Here is a 23,094-nt window from a genome sequence, read left to right as displayed (position 1 = left end):
TGTAATCACAGCTATTTGAAAAGCTAAGGCAGGAAGATTGCTTGAACCCAGGAGTTCTAGACCAGCCAGGGTGATATATTGAGACTCCATTTCTAAAAAACCTTTTAAAAAAGTAGCCAGGTATTATGGCATGTGCCTCCAGTCCTGGCTACTCAGGAGTCTGAGGAGATTGCTTGAGCCCAGAAATTTGAGACTGCAGTGAGCCATGATCATGCCACTGCACTCCAGCCTGGTTGGCAGAGTGAGAAGCTGTCTCAATCAGTCAATCAATCAATCAATCAGTCAATAAAAGCTTTTTCCTTCTGTGGTCTTTTAACTTCCATGGGCCTTTTTATTGACTATGTAATATGTTTCTAAGTAAATACAAATGAACATTTAAAATTATTAGCCTGGATTTTACCATTTCTCTTTATATTAAGCAATGTTAGTTTTACATGTAAATATAAGAATAGTTATCTGATGTACAAAATTACCAAGAAATCCCTACTTTGTTGCTTGTGTGTGTGTATATATATCATATATATATATATGATATATATACACACATATACAAGTTTCTTTTATTTTTAACCATAGCAGTAAAAATGCTGTACAAATAACTCAACTGTTTTCATCTTGTTTCTTGATATGTACATGTTCTACCAAAACTGTCTATCTCAACTTACTGATGAGTAAGGAATGACAAAAAGAAAAAGCAACTATGTGTTGCTCTCTCTTTCCCTTTCTCTCTGTCATCAATTTCAGCATAATTGGTTGGCTAATGCTGGAAAATAACACGAGTAAGAAAGAATATGATAGAGAATGTGGCCTCTTGGAGCTGTCAACACCTTCACTTAGTCATAGATGACTGGTTGACCCTTAACTCCCCTGAGAAATTTTTTACAGTAGATTTTGAGCCTTAGATTCACTACAGTTAAGGGTTTTAGATGATATAATTAAGTATTTTAATAGAAGAGTAATCTGATCTGTTCTAAAGCAAAGTTTAGACTCATGCAACTGTATCAGTTTCATCCTCTTTGAGCCATTGAATGCCCTGCCCCAACTAAATTATAAACTTCTTGGAGTCATGATTAGGTTTTTTGGTTTTTTTTTGAGACGGAGTTTAGCTCTTGTTACCCAGGCTGGAGCGATCTCGGCTCACCGCAACCTCCACTTCCTCGGTTCAGGCAATTCTCTTTCCTCAGCCTCCTGAGTAGCTGGGATTACAGGCACGTGCCACCATGCCCAGCTAATTTTTTTTTGTATTTTTAGTAGAGACAGGGTTTCACCATGTTGACCAGGATGGTCTCGATCTCTTGACCTCGTGATCCACCCGCCTCGGCCTCCCAAAGTGCTGGGATTACAGGCGTGAGCCACCGCGCCCGGCCATGATTAGGTTTTATAGCTCTTACTTTTCTCTTAATACCTAACTCAGCCCAGAATAGAAGATGCCTTCTATGAACATGTGTTGATTTAATTTTAAATAACATAAGTACATGCATGCTCTCATTTCTCTTTAGGAAATGAGGATAAATTCCACAACATTCCAACAGAAAGCCCTTACATTCTCTGAACCTAAAGATCTACAAATAGTTAGCATACCTTTCCTCTCACTGCACCACACTCTAAGATGGTTCTGTCGAAATATGGTCATTAATTGTTTTTAAGTACAAGGAAATAATGAGCAAAAGAAATAAATTACTTATCAGAATAACTTCTTTCACCAAATAAAGACTAAAAGTCAAAGTCAAATTAATGCAGGATTTATGACTATTATATATTATAAAGAATATTGATGAGAAACATCACAGTGCTGATTGCTATTATCATCTTTTCACTTTCCATTACAGTTGTTTATATTATTTTTATTGGATTTTATTAAAGTTATTAAGGTTTTTATTATAGTCAAATTTAAAAAATCTCTTGAAATGTTAACACAAAGGAAAATGAGTCAGAACATGAAAAATGTTTTAGACAAGTTGACAACATATATTCTTTGTTCATTTCTCTTTTTTAGAAAAATTCCATCTTCTTCACACCTACATGTACACGACAGTGAATAATAATATAAAAAATCACCCTATAGAGATGAAAAGTAAAAGACAAGTTGGTTCTAGAAACTCTTCTATATTATACGTAGTATCTCAGTGTATTTGGCAAATTAAAGCATCTTTAAATATTCTTTAAATTTTTCTGTTTTATGATTTGCTTGATTATCTCATAATACAAAGTCACTTTTGAAACACTTGGAGAAATATTTTATTTTATTTTAACAGTTGGTGTTTGAGTATTCCTATCTGTTTTCTCTATTTTTTTCATTGCCCTTTAGTGATCTTTTAGGATAACCTCCCACTCCTCCCACCTACATACTCGCTATACTCTACATGCCCACACATATGACAAACAGTTTTTTTTTCTTTTTTTCTTTTTCTTTTTTTTTTTTTTAGATGGAGTCTCTCTCTGTCACCCAGGCTGGAGTGCAGTGGCACAGTCTAGGCTCACTGCAACCTCTGCTTCCTGAGTTCAAGTGATTCTTCTGTCTCAGCCTCTCAAGTAGCTGAGATTACAGGCATGCACCACCACGCCTGGCTATTATTATTTTTTTTTTTTGTATTTTTAGTAGAGACAGGGTTTTGCCATATTGGCCAGGCTGGTCTTGAGCTTCAGACCTCATGATCCGTCTGCCTCAGCCTTCCAAAGTGCTAGGATTACAGGCGTCAGCCACCGTGCCAGGCCTCCAAACAGTTTCTTGGTTACAGATTAACATGAATTTGGTTGAGTTTGAAAGGCTATAAAATATATAGTTTTCACACCTCAATATTTTTAAGGTGCTTTTGGAAGTAATCCTAGTTTGAGCCCAAGTGCGACTAGCTATAAAGTGCATTTCAAATATGCCTGTTGGTATGTGTGAGTGGGGAGGCCATATTACTGGGAGTCTATTTTCATGGGCAACTGGAAAGCAATCGGGGAAAGAATTTATTATAAATAATAAATAATTTATAGAGATCCTATAAATAGACCCACACATGTAGAAACAACGGATTTTCCAAAAAGGTACAAAAATAATTCAGTAGAGTAGTCTTTTGGACAAATCCTGCTGGACACATGTAGTGTATGGATAAGTTGCATAATGAATTTTGTTCAATACCTCTTACTACATAAAGATTAACTCAGTAGATCAAATACCAAAATGTAAAACATAAATCTATAATTTTTTTTTTGAGACAGAGTCTTGCTCTATCATCCAGGCTGGACTGCAGTGACACGATCTTAGCTCGCTGCAAGCTTTGCCTCCTGGGTTCAAGCAATTCTCCCACCTCAGCTTCCTGAGTAGCTGGGACAACAGGTGTGTGCCACCACACCTGGCTAATTGTGTGTGTGTGTATGTGTGTATATATATGTGTGTATTTTTAGTAGAGATGGGGTTTCACCATGTTGGCCAGGCTGGTCTTGAACCCCTGGCCTCAAGTGATCTGCCTAACTCGGCCTCCCAAAGTGCTGGGATTACAGGCATGAGCTACCATGCCTGTAATAGATTTGGCCTGGCCAAATCTATAAAATTTCTGTATGAACACATATAGAAACTCTTTGTGATCTTGAGTTAGCCAAATATTTCCAAGAGACAACATCAAAAATAAGATCTATACAAGAAAAAAATTGGATTTCATCAAAAATTTTTAAGTGACTGCTCTTTGAAAGATGTTAGTAAAAGAATGAAAGGACAAGGCACAGATTGGGAGAAAAATATTTGAAAATCATGTATCTGAAAAAATGTATATCTATACCATATAAAGACCTCTGAAAACTCAATAATGTAAAAAAAAAAAAATTAAAAATGTAGGAAAAAAGTTTGAAGAGACCTTACCAGGGAAGACATGTAAATGGCAGATAAGCACATGAAAATTTGCTAATCATAGTCAACCATTAATTAAATCAAGATTAAAACCATAAGGGGATAGCACCACATACCTTAAAAAGTCTGGCTATACCAAGTATTTGTGAGGAATTACAATAACTGGAACTCCTCTACACTGCTAATGGTACAATCACTTCAGAAATCCATCTGGCAGTTTATTTAAAAGTTAAACATCTATTGATCATGTGATCTCACCCTTCTATTATTCCTTTTATGTTTGTACAAAGCCTTGTACATGAATATACGTAGCAGCTTTGTTTTTAATAGCTTAAAACTATAACCCAAACGTTCATCAACAGGAAAATCAATAAATCGTCATGGACACATACAGTGGAATACTATTGGCCAACACATAGGAATAGACTATTGATGTGCACAAACATATACATTATTCTCAAAATAATTATGCTTTGTGAAAATAGCCAGACAGAGTCTGTACTGTATGAATGCATTTAGATACATTCTGGAAAAGGACAGCACATCCATAGTGATGGAAAGCAGATTGGCGCTGCCCTTGGGATGTGGAGGAACATGAGAGGACACATGAAGGATGTAAGAAAACTTTCATGGGTGACAGATTGCGCATTTTCTTGATTGTGTTAATGATTTCATGGGTATATACATATGTCAAAAGTTACTGAATTGTAAGCTTTAAGCATGTGGAATTTATTGTGTTTCAATTATATTTTAATAAATTACATATTTTTAAGTTGGGCATAGAAGTTTGTTTCAACAAAAACATACCAGTTGAGAATGGAAAAGTCAAGTCCACTGTGGTGTCTGTTAGTTGAATTTTCCTGTACTTTATTTCCCTACAAATGCATACCCAGGTTCTTTTGAGAGATGGGGCTGTTAATAAAGTGGAATAAAGCAATATTCATTGATGATATCTCAGCAACAGTTTTTTATGACCCTCTAACAACATGTCACCAAAAAATGGGAAAATTAAATGTATTCCATCCACATCAACTCAGAATATCTTACAACTTCCTTGCATTGGGCACTTAAAGATCATAGCCCCACTGTAACCTATCAAAGGCTCTAGTGCAAGCTTGTCGACCTTGTGGCCCAGGACAACTTTGAATATGGCCCAACACAAATTTGTAAGCTTTCTTAAAACATTTTGGATTTTTTTGTGATTTTTTTAAAGTTCATCAGCTATTGTTAGTGTTAGTGTATTTTATGAGCAGACTAAGACAATTCTTCCAGTGTGGCCCAGGGAAGACAAAAGGTTGAACACTCCTGCTCAAGTACATGTCTCTGGGAGCAGGGATACCCAGTAGCAGTAGTGGCATATGATGATATATGATTTAACTGTTCCTGCTGATGACTGGTGAGATGTCTTACAGCTTTGTGCACATGGATACTGTGCAACTATACCTGGAGAAGAGGAGCAAGAAAACTGGAAGCTTCCTATGGAAATTGAGAGAATTTTGTTGGTATTACTTTAGCAAACATGGCTTATACACATAAATCATCATTTTCACAGATGAGTGCATTTCTAATGATTGTAGGATACAAGTGATTAAATGAGCCCTGAATGATTGCCACCAAATTTCTTGGACATGTGACACTTCACTGGATTGAGTGAAGATGAATAATTAACCACTAGCAGAAGGGCAACAGGTATAATGTGCTCCTGTATTTTTTATTTATCAAGAGACATTTTCTTAATTTGTTATGTTGAACTGAAATTTCCAGTTATTCCAAAAAGACAGAAATGTAAAAGTGCTTTCATTCTCAAATAATTAGGAGATTAGGAAACCATACTGGTAATCCTAAACCTCATATTTGAAGTGTTTCCAAATTTAAGCCTTTTGAAGTGGAATGTTTTCTCAATTGCTTTTAAAACAAATTATTGTTATTTAATCTTCTTTGAATCACAGTGCTCCTACAGGGGATGAATATGCCAAAACAGATAAGAACAGCTATTTTCAAAGGGCTTTCTATTTCAAGTTTAATAGTCTCCCAAAGTTTATATAACAGAGTCCCAAGCTGTTGTGAAGGTTTGACAGGCATGTTTCTCTGCAGTTCTGGGATTTATGTTAGGTAGCTTTGCAGATAAAGCAAATAAATCATACTGAATTCCTAAATAACCAATGATGCCAGTTTTTATTAATATTCTTAGTGGTGGCAAATACTCTTTCTTGGTGTTATGGCTTTAGCATTCCTTACTTCATTTTTTTCTTTCTTCTTTGGGGAATACCTGACCAACTGTAAGACAAATCAAGTTTGTTTTTAGTCATTAGAATTTGGATTATTGCTTTCCTCTTTTTTGATTCCACAATAACACTTGATTCACTTTGGAATATTTAAGATATGTTCATTTGGTAATCTCAGACTGTGTCTTAAAGAAGTGCATGTAATTTAAGGACAATTATGTGTGCAATAAGCTTGGGCTAGACACTTGCATCCAACAATTTTACATATTTTTATTGGTGACTCCTCAAAGATTTGCTAACATAATTAACTGTCACTCAGTAGGATGGTTGGCTGCCTAAATCATTCACCTCATAATCCTGATTCTCATCAACGTAGAGAAGATATTTAGAGACCCAGCACCAGGTTGACCCCACCTCCCTGAGGGCCTCCAAGCTTGACTGCATGAAGCCTGTATTGAGTAAGCACCTAGAGAATGACATGCATAGATTCCCAGTGGACAATGTGGTGGCAGGGAGTGTTGTGGCTGCAAAGTACTATTCTCCTCACTGAAGCATGTCTTAATGTTCAGTGTCAGATATCAGTTATTCTGACCATTCACACCACATGATTCCTCATTCATGTGTTAAGTGATTTGCCTGTGAACAGGCCCCAAATCTTCCAGAACTCTTTCCTAAAGTAAGCATATACAGTAGTGGTGTTATCTCCTAGAAAATAATATTAAATGAGGGGCAGGCAAATAAATAGTTGACATAAAACCTGCAGCTAAGACTGTAAAATACGGATAAAGAACTGCTGGACAATTCTTTACAGAATGCTTTCAAACTGGCTCAAGGAATTTGATGCTCTTACTTACTTAAATTTGAATTATTTTTAGGTAAATGTCAAATTGTATGATATCTTGCAGATTCAATTTTTGAAATTACTTACACTCAGTCCCCTGCCCCTCCCATTGACACTTTTTTACTAAGCCCTAAAATTATTGTTTGGTCTCTAATAATCCTCATGCAACAATAGCTTACCTGCAAATAGCTTACCGTGAGAGTTCTGGGGATCCATTCTTGGCTCATTAGTGTTGTTTATTATCTTTTTCACTAATGTATAGGGAGGAGCTTAAAGTAGCAGTTGGAGAACCTGATTCTCTGATTTCTTAGCTGTGTGAATCACTACATGTTTCTGGAATTTAGTTTTCTCATTTATAAAATCAGATAAGGATATCAGGCCTGCTTACTACATAGGATTGTTTTGAAAGTCAAATGAAAAAATGCACTTACTGTAGGGTAAATGCACCTGATAGTGATAAATTAAGCATAGCCTTAGAATGACTCTGCTTGGCAGATGCACCTGAATTGTGTTCTGAGCTAGATAATTCGAGATTGGCCAACCTGGAGAGGCCAATCCAGAGATATGTTCCTTTTCTATGAGGAATGAATATCTAAGCTCCTGTCCCATCCTATCCCGTCCAGTGAAACATAGGCTGTACAGGGGAGTGTGTTTTGGGTTAAATGAAGGTTACCAGGTGGGGGTTAAGGGGAGGGTGTTAAGTGATAATGCTATAAAAACTGCATGCAGTTTGCTAGCAGTTGTGGTTCTTCTGCCCAGCTCGCTGTCACTGGGCTGTGCAGTTATCTTGTCCAGCCCACCACCACTGAACTCTCTTCCTGTATATAAGCCCTTGATAAAACCCTTTGTCTTGTTGCTGGCTCTGGGTCTCCTCCTCTGCATCTTGAACCTGGTGCCTCCCTATTGAGGTTGATAATGGTTCAGTACAACACTTAAAAATCTTGAAAATTGTTATGTGCTATAGGAATACATAGCATCAGTATCACTACTATTTATTACTATTGTTCTTACTCCTATTTCTACCACATTGTCAATAATAACATTGGATGAGATACTATCCAGTAAATGCTCATCATCGTCAGTGAGTCTGATCCACATTGCACAAAATAATAGTTTATATGGCTATTTTCTGTCTTGAGGCCAGTTTTCACTTGAATATTTATTAATGTCAAGAAATAACTATAGCATAAACCCTCATTAGAGAATGAAAGAGGAAAATATTTCAAATGAAGGCACAAAGAAGCAAAAATTTTTAAATATATAAATTGTGTGTTCCTGATGGAGAAATTATACATTTAGATTCTCTATATCAAACAATAGTCTTATAAGAGATTAAGTCACTTGATATATTTATTGTGATTTCAAAACTCAAAGGGATTGACTGCTTATTAGAGGAAGATGAAGTACACACTGGTTAGAACCCTTTGTGAGGCTTTATCTGTGAGAATCAAAGCATTGCTCAAACCCTGTGGACACTCAAAATCTCTGTTAACAGTTTTTGTTAGAAGTAACTTAGATTACCAGTTTTCTGGTAATTCTGTGCCTGAAATTTCTGAGCAGCTTGATAAACTAGTTTATCCCTGGAGGACATTATTAGTGACTCCATTATAAAAAAATGCAGAGATAATATAGGTGTCTCTGTAGTCTGCATGCTGAGTAATGACCAGGGGAGGGAATATGTCCACAGGCTGGAAATGGGGAAGCTTTGCTTCCTTGTAAGTCCACATCAGCCACACCTATTCCTGTCTTGACACTGTAGCATCGTATTATGTGGCCTAGAGAGAAAACTCTGATTCTGCACATAGCATTTGTTTCCCCAGCAACAGAGGGTAAAAGAGAGAGTTAAGCCTCAGCAGGTGGGTCTTAAGCCATACAGACACAAGGTTGATGATCAAATAAGCTTTTAACAACTGAATTTAAGGAAGACCAGTTAGCTGAGGAGCTGGCAGGGGAAGAGGTAGCTAACTCAGTGTTAAACTGCTGTCAGGGGCTCGAGTCCACTGAGACCACAGCTAGGCCTGTTGAAGGCCATTGCTCAGCCATGACAAAAAGTGAAGACCTTCCTTTAAGAATTAATTAGTGGTTTGTCCCTATGAGAACATACAGGTGATTCAAAGCTCTGGGCATAACTGTTCACCTGGTATCTGTGACTAATGTATTGTAACGTAAAGGAACATTTCCTTTTATATTGTTGTGCAATAACATAATCTGAGGATCTGTGGTTTTTCTTGTAAAACTTAAAAAATATTTCACAAAAGCATTTGACTTTACAGAAAATGAAGGAAGTATTGCTTACTCTGTATCATGACTTGCTTGAGAATCAAGGAATAAGAATTTTGCTGTGTGAGAAGCTAACCTCAGCAACAGCCTCCCACTCTTCCATCCACATCCCAACATATACCACCTCCAGCTAGTCCAGAGCTCCTCTGGCACTCTCATACAGGAGCTTTTTCATTACCGAATCCCAGACACCCCATTCAATTATTAAAGAATGCCCTGTTATATTTATTACAGAGGTGGCTGATATTGCTGCCAATTGTCGAATTTCGGTTTCCTGTGGTTGATTTTCATGCATGAGGAACACACGGCTGCTGGGTGGGTGCCAGCACTCCATCAATCTCTCCAGGCTGCCTCGACCTCAGGATATGTAAGAGTAGTGGATAAATTGGAAGATCAATGACTTGTCCCTCCTGCCGCACCAGCTGCTATTGAGAAATTAATATGAGGATCACTATAAATAAAAGATAAAAGATGATATGGCTTACAGTGTAAAATATTAAGGCTGGATACAATGTGCTGGAGGAATCTAAACCAAAGCCAAGCAAATTAACCCTGTAAGGGCCTTCCACCACCTTTCTGGAAATCAAGTTTGAGAGAGATCATGCTGTAATATGATAAGGGTCTCTTTACATCCCTTGATAGAGAAAAAGTCAGGAACATTAATGAAGTGGTGTCCCTTCTCTTTTATATGTCATGGAGTTTTGGGACTTGAAGAGATTACAGAAATTATTTATTCCAGTCACCTCATTTTACATGAGAAAACTGCAGACCGGAGAATTAAGTGGTTTGCTCAAGTTTTTGCAGCTAGCTGGTGACAGAGCTGCTAATGGGCCTCCGTTCTAATGTTCAATTCTTTTTTTTATCAAGCCACCTCCTATCACAAAGGCTCTTAATAAAACTCTCATTTTAATGCTCTCTAGGGCTTTCCTATGAAGAGCACTAATTTGTAATCATGCCAGTAGCAGTAAAAGATGGCAATATTTCTAATATGTACTCAAGACCAAAGATCTATGTGTGGCATATAATAATGTTTGACAGATATCATTTGCAGAGCACATTTGTTTCTGAGCATTGCAGAGGGCGTTATCCATGTTTCTCCTGGGGGCTTAAGAAATGAAACAGATGATCAGACTCAAAAACATATGCAGAGCCCAAGAGGGAATTGGAGGAAGAAAAAAAAATACCAGAGATAATAGGAGAACACTAGTTGTGGAAAAAATAAGGCCTTAAGGGGCAAAAACTTGACATCAGAATAGAAGCTGAAAGCTGAAGTTGAAGAGTCATAGGTTAATTTTGTTCGAATCTTGAAAAGTCTAAATTCAGTTTTTGGCTCTGGTGCACCATGTGCCTGTGTTAATTTGGGTGGCTGAATGCCAAAGCAGCTCTGAACCCCAGAGTGGCTCCTCTGAATTCCCAGTTTCAAGTTCCACCCTGCCCCTGCAGGAATCTTGAGATACAAGAAACAGGGCTGTTATGGTTGCCAGACAGATGAGTTCTATACATACATTGATTTGCAAATTTTTTTTTGACTGGTTCTCAGGACAACTGGCGGAGATTTAAATTCCTTAAAATGCAGTTATGGATCTATTGCCCTCGACTCTAGGTTCTGCCCATGAATTCATTTGTACTTGGCAAAGAGAATTTAATTTCTCATTTGTTATGTCATTTAAACCTCTCTTTAGAGCCTCTCCTGACTCTCACGTGTTAATCAGAAGTCAGTTACATTAAATGTTCAATTCAGTTTCCATCCCCTCTGAAGAAAAGTACACTTAAAAAAAATAAGAGGATGATGATTTTATTTAAAAGCAAATCATCTGCTGAGTGACAGAGGCTGATTCTGTCTTTAGTAGGTTAAAAAGATCCCCAATCTCAAACTCTTACTTTTTCTTAAAAGAAAAAAGTCTCCTATCAGTGCTGTTTCTTATGGATCCAAAAGTGTGCATTACAAAAAAAAGAAAAAAAATTAGAGATCCATGCCTGATATCCCTGAACTACCTGCTCCAATTGAGAAATGAATATGAGGATCATTATAAATAAAAGATAAAAGGTGATATAGCTCTTGGAGTAAAATATTAAGCCAGTCACAGTGTGATGTATCAAGTTTAACCAAATTAACCCCTGGGATAAACAGGGATGTAGTTTTTGTTGCACTTGCAAAATGAACTATTATGAAAAAAAAAAACTTATATATGAAAAAGAGTTATCCAGGGGCTCAAAATTGAGAATGCAGTTCCTCTCCTTTTAGGTAGTCTCTCTTAGACACCTGCACAAGGTTTGGAAAATGCTTTTCCCTGAGCAACAAAGGCAGAGTAATCACTCAACCTTCCGCAAAGGTGCACTAACTTATCTTATTGGTTGATATGGTAGCTGCAAGCTATATTTACGGGATGGAGTTATTTTTTTGCATTTCCATCCAAAAGCTTTCCTCAGAAAATATACTTTCCATTGGAATGTACACAAATCATTTTTCTAATATACCATTCATTAGATTAATGTTACTGTTAGAGCTGCATAGAGCACATATGTGTCTTGGGCATTTTTCCAGAAATGCATTATGTAACATGGATTTTTTTAGTTCACAATCGCAAAGGATTCAAAACCTGAGCTCCAGAGGAGACTTTAGAAACAGGCTAGCAACAATGAATTTTTTACTCTTTTGCCTAAATACTCTCCCCAAATTGTCTCTTTTCCAGGAAATGAGATACAAATAAAATCTTGGTCCAGTTGAAGCAATGATTTTGATCTGTGGAGATAGATGGCCAGAGTTTTTCTCTAAGTCTGTTGGGTATAGTCTCCTTTTCCTGTATTTTTTGACCTTCTCTCTAACCCTGAAAGAATATAGATGGGTTGGGTGACTCACATCCACTTTTGGAATAGTGCACTGAATTATTTAGCATAAGCAATGGAGAAAAGTGGAGGAGTAAGTGGGGAGAAATAATTTTAAAATATCTTTAGCCGGAGGAAAATTGGCCTACCTACACAAGAGTAAATATGGCATGTGTAGTGATTCAAATATTCAAAGATGTCTGTTTTAGCAATAAAGACCAGATCTGGACACAGTCCCTGGCACAGCCAGACTTACACCTGCACCTTCACTATATCAAAAGAACCACAGAAGTGTGCTGAAAACTGCTTAAGTGAGGACATAAACACAAGTACAGATGAACGGACAGGAATTCAAGGCTTTATATGCTGGACTGCTGGCAAAGCAGTCAGCAGGATAAGCTCCAGCCAATTTTCAATTGTGAGACACTAAGTTCACATTGCAGACATGCGAGAATGTTTGTTCTTCCCTTCCTGATGTTTTAGGGAGGATATTAAACACCCCTGTTAAATGTCTGCCAGTGATTGCCAGAATTAAGCTTTTGAAAATGATGGCTGTGATCTTTAATAGGGTTGTGCCCTTGTCAAGAGTCTCAGGCAGAATTTCCAGTGTAATTTCAAACCAGATATTTCTTTTGGATGATGTACATGTCTGACTTGCTACAAGAAAACATCCATGTGTAGTTGAAGTTAGGAATGAGCTGTTATAAATTTGTATGTTATCTCATGACCTAACTTTTTGTCTACTTTTTGTTCTTATATTGTGACTAAGTTTGATCTTGTCTCAGGGCCTTTGCACTTACTGCGTAAACATAATACTGTTATTCTTTTTCTAGAATAATATTTTAGAATATTTTTTCTGGAATAAAATTTCCAGAAAAATTTCTATAAATTATTCCTTTCTGTTCCTTGGCATGTAACTTAAATGTCACCTCCTAAAAAGCCATTTTCTTGATGATCCAGTATCTCAGCTTAGTGGCAGTTATATTACTTTAAGTTATTTCCTTTGAACCACTTACCAGTTTTTCAGGAACAGTAACAGAATATTCATAAAAATAACAGCTATCTTTGTTTATTTGTGTTTAGATAGACTTCTCAAAGAATGCAAACTCCATGATGGCAGAGATTGAATTTCCTTTCTATTCCCTGTTCTATGCCAGCCTTGGAATAGTGTCTGGTCTAGTGTAGTCACTCAAGGTTTGTTGATTGAGTGTATAAAAATATATAAGTAGACAAATGGATTTGGAATGATTTGAGGTCACTCTCAATGATGGCTTGGGGTTAATGTTTAGATTTAAAGTGTAGGCATTAGAGCTGGAAGGGATCTTGTTCACATCCTTGTAGCTAGGGCAAGATTCCCTTCTGTTGCATCCCTATTAGATAATCAGTTATTCTGTGCTTGAATAACAGTATGTGAAAGGCTAGCCATTGGCACTCTCTTAGCTATTTAAAACCAATCACAGCCTTCTATGGGAGTTTGTTTCCTGTTACACAGCTATACTTGAGAAGCCTCTGATTACCCAGGATCTTTTCACTCAGTCCTTTCAGCTTTTGTTCTTTTTCTAGCTCCTGGAGAATAGACAGGAGAGAATTTCTCCTCTAAATTGTATCTTTTAGGTTTACATGCCTGCTTGTAACAAATTTAGTGCACTGTTACAGAAAGATTCAGGTGGATGGTCTGCCATGTATTACTACATTTCTTGATAGTATTGAGAAATAGTTTGTCTTCAGGTTCTATGTTATATTTGAGAAAGTATAGAAGTAGAAAGGATTTAGGGGTTATGTCAAAAGGATCAGATTGGTATTTGAATTTATCCCCTTTAATGTATCTAATGCTGATGGTATGAGGAATTGAACAGTGTAGTCACCACATATTGCCATTGCTTAAAAAATGTATATATGGTAAAAAACATGCTAACTCTGGAACCCCTCTATGATGGAAAACATTTCAACTACATCTTAGACCTCTGAGTATTTCTCAAAACGTTGTGATACATAGCATCTCTCCTTTTCTTGTTTTTGGTATGCACAATTATTTAACAGAAATCATACTTTATATTCCAGAAATAATGATGGTTTAGTTGACTTTTGGCAGGGGAGGGAGATGTGTTTAAAGGTCCATCATTTGTGCATAGAAGTTTAGAGTTACACAAAGCCTGGATATTTGGACCCCAGTGAAAGCCACATGGAGTCATGTTCATATATCTGTTCACCACTGTGTATAAATGGGAGAAAATCAAAACCCTGGTTTGTGGATTATGGTAAGCCAGAAGTTCTTTCAATTTTGCTGTGACAAACAGATACAAAGGCATTAAATATCTGCAGAATAGCCTTGCAGGATTTGACAGAAATCTCAAGTGGGATGTAGAAAATATATAACAAAAAGAAAGTCAAGTAAAGACTGCTGGGAAGCTTTTTCAAGGACAACTGAGTACTAATGGTAACAACAACAATAAGAAGACCCATTATAAAAGGCTTAGAATGGCACAAAGTTCTTAGCACTTTACATCTATTAATTCCTTGCACACTACAATCCTAGAAGATAGGTACAGTTATAACCCTTATTTTTCAAATGAGGAAATGAAACACACAGAGATGAAGTAAGCCTCCTGAGATCCCACCACTGGTAAGTGACAGAGTTGGGAAAAAGTCGTAGGCTCTCTAACTTGGAGTCAGTGCTCTTAACCAGTGGGTTGTAAACTATAGGTAATATTTGTACAATTTGAAATAGCTTTACAAATATTATCTTTTACTCCCAAAGTACATAGGGAATACCCAGAGAAATTGGCATTATAATTATTTTGATTTTCTTTACCAGCAATCTGTTGACTTTCTGCAGTTCAGTATTCTTCCCCAACTTGTTAAAAATTCAAGCTACAATCCAATACAGAAGGGTTAACAAAGCAAATTTCATGGAGATCCCGTTCTAGAAAATAACTAAAAGAATATGGTCCATAAGTATGTAGAAAGAAACTAAAACAGAGGAGACAAGAATCCCAAACCTTTTGATTAAGCTGAACATTCTTAGGTAAAGCAACACTTAATCTCCATTAATACCCTGCCCACAGAGGCATCCCTCTACAGAAGACAAGCACTCTCTCCTCAACTGCAAACTCACTGATCCTGGAACGGTCACTTTTCTTGGTAAGCCTCCAACTTTCCCTCATCATTATGGGAGGAAGTTGGAATTAGATTAGTTCTCACAACCCAGCTCTAACGTTCTGTGCATTTGTGAGCCTAAGTAAGTGTTGAATATATTTAATGCAGCCAGATATTTTCTTCATAACTGCTACTGTTCCCCTTCTTTTTGTGTAATTTTTATACATTATAGACAAGAAAAAGATATCAAACAGCCTTCTGCAGAATTCTGATGCGGACTGTGAAAACTCACTGCGAGAGTTCCAGGGTCTTTCCAATATTTGGTCATCTTGTGTTTTCCACTGGCAGCCACCACAAAGAAATAAAGTAACAGGAACTCATATCAACACTAATGGGAAAGAAATCCTTAAACATTTTTTCCCTTACTATATGAAACTTCATCTATATACAAAAGCAACATTAAAGGTTAAACCCTAAAGGCAACATATTCCTGTGAACAAGAAAACATAACACAAATAATATAGAATGCCATCATTATAGACATGCACAAACACATATGGTTTTAAAATATATTCAGAGATATTGACTGGATTAAATTTGAGGTCAATAAAACATGTTTTTAAGAGACATACTCAACATACATATCTGTCCTCCTCCTGCCCCACATATTTACTTCACTCCAGTCACTTCCCCAATTAGTTTCCCCCTATGTTTATTTTAGAATTAGGGATTTTTGGATAGGAGTTAATCTTTATACAGACACCTATTTCATGTCCCCAAAGTACTCAGTCTTGTTTTTGGCAGCGTGTGTGGCATTGGCTAGGGAAAGTGAGAAGTCACATGAGAGGAGAATAAAAAGAATGAAACTTGAAATAGGACCTTTTGTATAGTTCTTAATTCCAAAAGTTGAAGGGAAGAATGAAGGACCTGACAGATCGATCAGTGATGGGTTAACTCATTGGTTACTGGCTGTCCTCACTTTACTAGTGTTTTAGACTATAAAGTATGCTTGAATAGCTCCCATCACTCTCTGGTTGGACACACATAAGCAAAGCTTTACCTTCTTGGAATTGGTTTCATATGGTGATAATGGGCATAAAGAATGGAAACTATAAACCCATGTCTCCTCCAACTCGAAGACATTTATTAAGGCACAGGTTTAACCAAAACCAAAAATGATTTATTCATTCATGACAACTGAAACTGTATCTTACCACTCCTGTTTGCTAAAGAAAAAAACGAGGCTGACTCTGAGTAGAGTGATAGCATATCTACAGAGTCCTTTCAGGTTAAGTCTTGTCAACAGACTTTAGTGTTCACTAAATAAAAGCAAATCAACTCATTTAGTGTTTCAGGAAACAGCTCACTATTTCATTACCATTAAAGAAATTGTAACACTTGTTGGATACATTACTTTTTAGAATGCCATTCTTAACACTTATTTATAATAGGATCTGTTATTTTAAATGAAAACTTATGACAAACCTCAGAACAAATACTTAATGTTTTTTTTAAGAAATCACATGGTTTAGTGTTTTCAGATTTGAACTCAGACTTGCATTTCAAACATTGCAATTTAGGCTTATTAAATGATTTCCTTGCAACCAAGAAAAAGATGCTCATCTGAATTTAGAATCCAATTAAATTAATATGATAGTGATTGATAAAGCAAAGTAGCATAGAAGCTAAGTTCATGTACTCTGGAGCTGGTCAGTCAGAGTTTGAATTTTATTTCTACCCTTTGTAGCTGTGCAATCATGGGCAAGTTACTTCACCTCTCTGTGCCTCAATTTCTTCATCTGCACAATGGTGATGAATAGTAGTACCAACATCATAAAGTGACTGTAAGGAAGAAATGTTAGTAATATTTTTATGCTTATAGCAATCAATGCTTGGCTTATAAAATAATTTTTAAATGCTAGTAATAGTATTAGTAAAATAATATTCTTATAGTATTTATTAAATTATCTCAAAATAATATGAGCCTGTTATTTCAGTAGTTCTATTTGTTATTTACGTAGATTAGGCAAGCTCATCTTGTTTAATCATAAAGAGAAAAAAAAACAATTGTTTTAACCTTGTTAGGGAACCCGAGTCACATAATTCAGAAATGTTTCTAACTGGTGGCATCTGCTTTGGCTCTGTCATGGCAAGAGAATGTTTATTATTCTAGAAACTGAAAGCCTCATATTTGTGTAGCATAAAAGAAAAGTGCTTAATAAGATATATTTCCATAGGCACAGTTGCACCATATATAGTGGAAAATTAGCTCTTCTAGGTTCAAATGCCCTGATTCAGAGCTGTCATTGCCTATTATCAGGCAGTAGGAAGGCATAAGTAAGAGCCATGCATGTTTGTCATTAGATCCATCTACAACATTGGCACTGTCAAGCAGCCTCTGACAGCACCTTCCTCATGAACAGTTCCCTGTGCCCCTTTGATCATGCTGAGATGGAGTCTACCATCAGTGTGGCGAGAGTTAACTGTGTTTATGAGTGTGCAAACAAATTGGAGAGTGAAATTAATAAATGTTGACTAAGTTTGTGACTGTGAATACTAGGAAAATAGATAAATATATGGATACAAGGAGCCAGGAAAATATTCACTTGGCATGAAGCCAGTAAAAATGTTTCTTGATAAAGAAAAAGTTCATCTTGTAAACAAAAAGAAAAGTTTGCCAAAAACAAAGTCCAATGTAGTGCTACTATAGCCTGACCACAATATTAAATAAACACACACACATGCACATACAAAAGGAAGTCCTCTTCACACTAATGCACCAAAGCACTTTAATGGGTCTTTAGATTGGATAGACAAAGTAGAGTGACAATTGCCCTCTATGAGCTGGGTCCATCAAGCTAGCCTGACACTGAGTAAGAAACGAGGAGCTCTGACAACATGGGCAATTGCATGCTCAACGGAGTCCTCAGACAACAAGTAGGTTAGTAGATACAAACAGAAACTAAATCTGTTAAGTTTTTGATTTTGTTTACTGTAGCAACAAAACAGATGTAGAAATGCAGAGGCACAGACTTCTCAAACTCTGGGAAGAGCATGCTCTTACTCTCATTTAGAACTTCAGCTGCCAAAGTTATTGAGTTATCTTCATTGATTGTTCTACAGGATAGAGTCCTTTCGACTATTCAGGGAGAATATTTCTGCAAATATCTCTGGACTGAAGTTCCAAGTTTCATATTTTGAAAATATGACAGTTTTTAATGTAATAAAGTAATTTTCTTTTCTCATTATAATCCAGTTATTCACAGGAACAGAAAACCAAATACCGCATGTTCTCACTTATAAATGGAAGCTAAAGATTGAGTAGACATAGACACAGACACAAAGAAGGGAACAATATCCCAGCACTTTGGGAGGCCGAGGCGGGTGGATCACGAGGTCAAGAGACCGAGACCATCCTGGTCAACATGGTGAAACCCCGTCTCTACTAATACAAAAAATCAGCTGGGCATGGTGGCGCGTGCCTGTAATCCCAGCTACTCAGGAGGCTGAGGCAGGAGAATTGCCTGAACCCAGGAGGCGGAGGTTGCAGTGAGCCGAGATCGCGCCATTGCACTCCAGCCTGGGTAACAAGAGCGAAACTCCGTCTCAAAAAAAAAAAAAAAAAAGAGATCAAGACCATCCTGGTCAACATGGTGAAACCCCGTCTCTACTAAAAGTACAAAAAATTAGCTGGGCATGGTGGGGCGTGCCTGTAATCCCAGCTACTCAGGAGGCTGAGGCAGGAGAATTGCCTGAACCCAGGAGGCGGAGGTTGCGGTCAGCCAATCAACCGCGCCATTGCACTCCAGCCTGGGTAACGAGCGAAACTCCGTCTCAAAAAAAAAAAAAAGAAAAAAAGGTGGGGGGGGCAGAAAAGAAGGGAACAATAGACACTGGAGCCTACTTGAGGGTAGAAGCATTGGAGGAGGATGAGGATTGAAAAACTATCTTTCAGGTACAATGTTCATTACCTGAGTGACAAAATATTCTGTACACCAAATCCCCGTGAAGTGCTACGCATGTAAGAAACCTGCATGTGTACACCTGAACCTAAAATAAAAGTTGGAAAGGAAAATAAATAAGGTAATTAAATCTACTTATTTATAATCCTTGTCAAAAAAGCCATATAAACAAAATGAAGTAACATCTGTTAAAATAATTTTTCCAATGAAAAATATGTCTTTAAAGATTTCATTGTCATTTGAATCATATATCCTAAGAAATCGAAATAGTTTCATGGTCCTTGAAAAGATTAACCAAGACACTAGAATCATACATAAATACACAAACACACAGAAAGAATGGGAGGACAACTAAGAGACCACCCCAAATAACCTTGTATAAAAAGGCATACAACACTCTCATTCACAATAGTGGTTTGTTGGGAGAAAAGCATCCTCACAAAGGCAGAGAAAGCCTATAGTAGATACCAGTTCCATTAAACCTAATTCAATAAATAAATAAATTACTTCTTAATAGGTAGATAATAAGTATCAATAAAACTGAGGAAACAGAAAAATTATATCAAAACAAGTATACAAAAAGCAAAGCAAATTCCAAAGGAAACAGGAATAATTCAGAAGACTAAATATCATTAGGTCAAAACCAAAATAAAGCAAAGATTAATGTTAGCAACCTTAGTTAAAATTAACAGGAAATTATAGGCAAATATAGGCTTTTCTGATAGTCTTATGGCAGAGAAATGCTAACTTATATATATATGTATGTATATATATGTGAGTGTAAACATACAAAACATGTATTTTAAATATACTATATATATATACACTAATATGTGTGTGTGTATGAAGGATGGATAATACAGGAAATATAATATTGTAAAGGCATTCTAGGAACAGAGGAGAGAGATAATGAGATTATTGTATTATCTCCCTGTTGCTGTTTAATCAAGTTAACTCAAACTCAGTGAGTTTAAAGCAACACCAATTTATATCTATCTTACAATTCTGTAAATTAGAAGTCCAACATGTATCTTACTGGGCTAAAATCCAGGTGTTAACAGGGCTGCATTCCCTTTTGGATGTTCTAGAGGAAAAATCTATTTCTTTTCCTGTTTCAGCTTCTAGACTTCCCTTGTTAATCTACTCAATCTGTTTATCTTCAAGTCTGTCAATGGCAGGTTGAGTCCTTCCTTCATTGCATCATTGACCTTGCTTTCCTTGTCACCTTTTATTCCTTGACTCTTCTTCCTCTGTCTTTTAAGGAGTTTTGCAATTACATTAGGCCCACTTGGGTGATCCATGATAATCTTCTAATCTTAAAGTCAGCTGATTAGCAACCATAGTTCCATCTGGATCTTAATTTCCCTTTGCCAGGTAGCAACATTCTCACATCTTCTAGGGATTAGGCTCTCTCTCTCTTTTTTTTTTGGTGGGGGGTGCTATTATTTAGACTACCACAGGTAGATCCAGAATCTACAGAGAACTTAAACAAATTTACAAGAAGAAAATAAACAACCCTATCAAAAAGTGGGTGAAAAATATGAACAGACACTTCTCAAAAGAAAACATAATTATGTGGCCAACAAACATATGAAAAAAAGCTCATCATCACTGGTCATTAGAGAAATGCACATCAAAACCACAATGAGATACCATCTCACACCAGTTAGAATGGTTATCATTAAAAAGTCAGGAGACAACAGATGCTGGAGAGGATGTGGAGAAATAGGAAGACTTTTACACTGTGAGTGGGAGTGTTAATTAGTTCAACCATTGTGGAAGACAGTGTGGCAATACCTCAAGGATTTGGAACCAGAAATACCATTTGACTTCACAATCCCTGGGTGTATATCCAAAGGATTATACATCATTCTACTACAAAGACAGATGCACACATATGTTTATTGCAGCACTGTTCACAACAGTAAAGACTTAGAACCAACCCGAATGCCCATCAATAATAGACTGGATAAAGAAAATGTGGCACATATACACCATGGAATACTATGCAGCCATAAAAAATATGAGTTAATATCCTTTGCTGGGACATGAATGAAGCTGGAAACCATAATTCTCAGCAAACTAACACCTAACACTAGTTAGCAAACTAACAAGAACAGAAAACCAAACACTGCATGTTCTCATTCATAAGTGGGTGTTGAACAATGAGAATACATGGACATGGGGGAGCAGAACATCACACACTGCGGCCTGTCGGGGTGGAGACCTAGGGGAGGGATAGCACTAGGAAAAATACTTAATGCAAATGACAGGTTGATGGGTGCAGTAAACCACCATGGCATGTGTATACCTATGTAACAAATCTGCACATTCTGTACATGTAACTCAGAGATTTTAAAATAATGCAAGCAGAAGGATAAATACAAATCCTTATAATAATATCTGTGATTTTTTTTAAAAAGCAAAATTAGGAGCAAGTAGAAAGACCAGTATGGATGGTTTACAGCTTACAAGATTGACTTTACAATGGTGCAAAACTGTCTCATTTTTATATAATATACTGTATTCAAAAAATTACATATGCTATTCACCATAATTATAAAATAGCCTTTGAATTAGATGATTTTAAGCTAACTGTTGTGAGCAAATTTAAGTAAGGTTAGGCAAAGCTGTGAAGTTTACTAGGTAAGGTATATTAAATGCATTTTTTCAATTTACAATATTTTCAACTTGATGGATTTATTGAGATGTAATGCTATCAATCATAAGTCAAGCAGCATTTGTACAAAATTTTAATGTCTAGAAACACTTGAAAGTTTGTTATAAATACTTTTCCATCTTGTCATTGGCCCATGTTGTTTGTCAGGCTTAATTTTTAGTACTGTTAATTTTCATCTTTTTTTTATAAGTATTTACGCACAAAGTTGGGAAAAGTCATGCAAGCCAGATGTCATGTTCAACTATAAAAGTTTCAGTCAAATTTTTGGTGGAAATTAAGGACAAAGTAACAATGAACTCAACAATCCAACTCATTTATGTTACTGGTTACAGAATCAAATGCTGTGGCAGTCATTTGACTTATGACTTAATTCATTTTTTGAGACATTTAGGAGCCTAATGATTTCACAATTTCTGGGCCAGTATGATCAGTCACCCTTGGTTATGTCTATACCCTCCAGGTTTCTTCCTCCACTCCTCACGTGGGGCTTGTATATAGAACTGAATTTAATTTGAATCTATTGAGCTTATATGCTGTGATATGGCTAAATTTATTCATATTCAGTATTTTGGGAGGTAGATTTCTTAGGATTTTCTATACACATAGCCATAATCCACCTCTTATTTATTTCCTTGCCTTATCACATTGGTGAGGACCTGGAGTACCACGGTAATTAAAAGTAGCAGAAACAGTTTGACTTCCTCAGTTTCCTGATTTTAGGAGGGAAATGTTTACTCCTTTACCATTAAGGTATAGGGTTTTCTTAGACACCTTCCTTCTTGTTCCCAGAAAGTGGTCCCCATCCAGACCTCAAGAGAGAGTTATTGGATCTCACACAAGAAAGAATTCAGACTGAGTCCAGAGTTCAAAAGAAAGCAAGTTTATTAGGATAGTAAAGGAATGGCTACTCCATAGACAGAGCAGCCCCGTGGGCTGCTGGTTGCCCTTTTTAATGTTTATTTATTGATTATATGCTAAAGAAAAGGTGGATTATTCATGCTTCCACTTTTTAGACCATATATGGTAATTTCCTGATGTTGCCATGGCATTTGTGAACTGTCATGGCACTGGTGGGAGTGTAGCAGTGAGGATGACCAGAGGTTGCTCTTGTCACCATCTTAGTTTTGGTGTGTTTTGGCCAGCTTCTTTACTGCAGTCTGTTTTATTAGCAAGGTCTTCATGACCTGTATCTTGTGCTGACCTCCTATCTCATCCTGTGACTTAAAATGCCTAACCATCTGGAAATGCCACCCAGTAGGTCTCAGCCTCATTTTATCCAGCTTCTACTCAAGAGGAGTTGCTCTGGTTCAAATGCCTCTGACACTCTGGCTGTGAAAATTTTGTGTGTTAAA

Source organism: Aotus nancymaae, unplaced genomic scaffold (assembly GCF_030222135.1).
Source record: "Aotus nancymaae isolate 86718 unplaced genomic scaffold, 86718_ANA_hifiasm-v0.15.2.pri h1tg000041l, whole genome shotgun sequence".
Taxonomy (NCBI): domain Eukaryota; kingdom Metazoa; phylum Chordata; class Mammalia; order Primates; family Aotidae; genus Aotus; species Aotus nancymaae.
The sequence above is the reverse complement of the archived record's forward strand: the minus strand, read 5'-3'. Positions refer to the sequence as shown.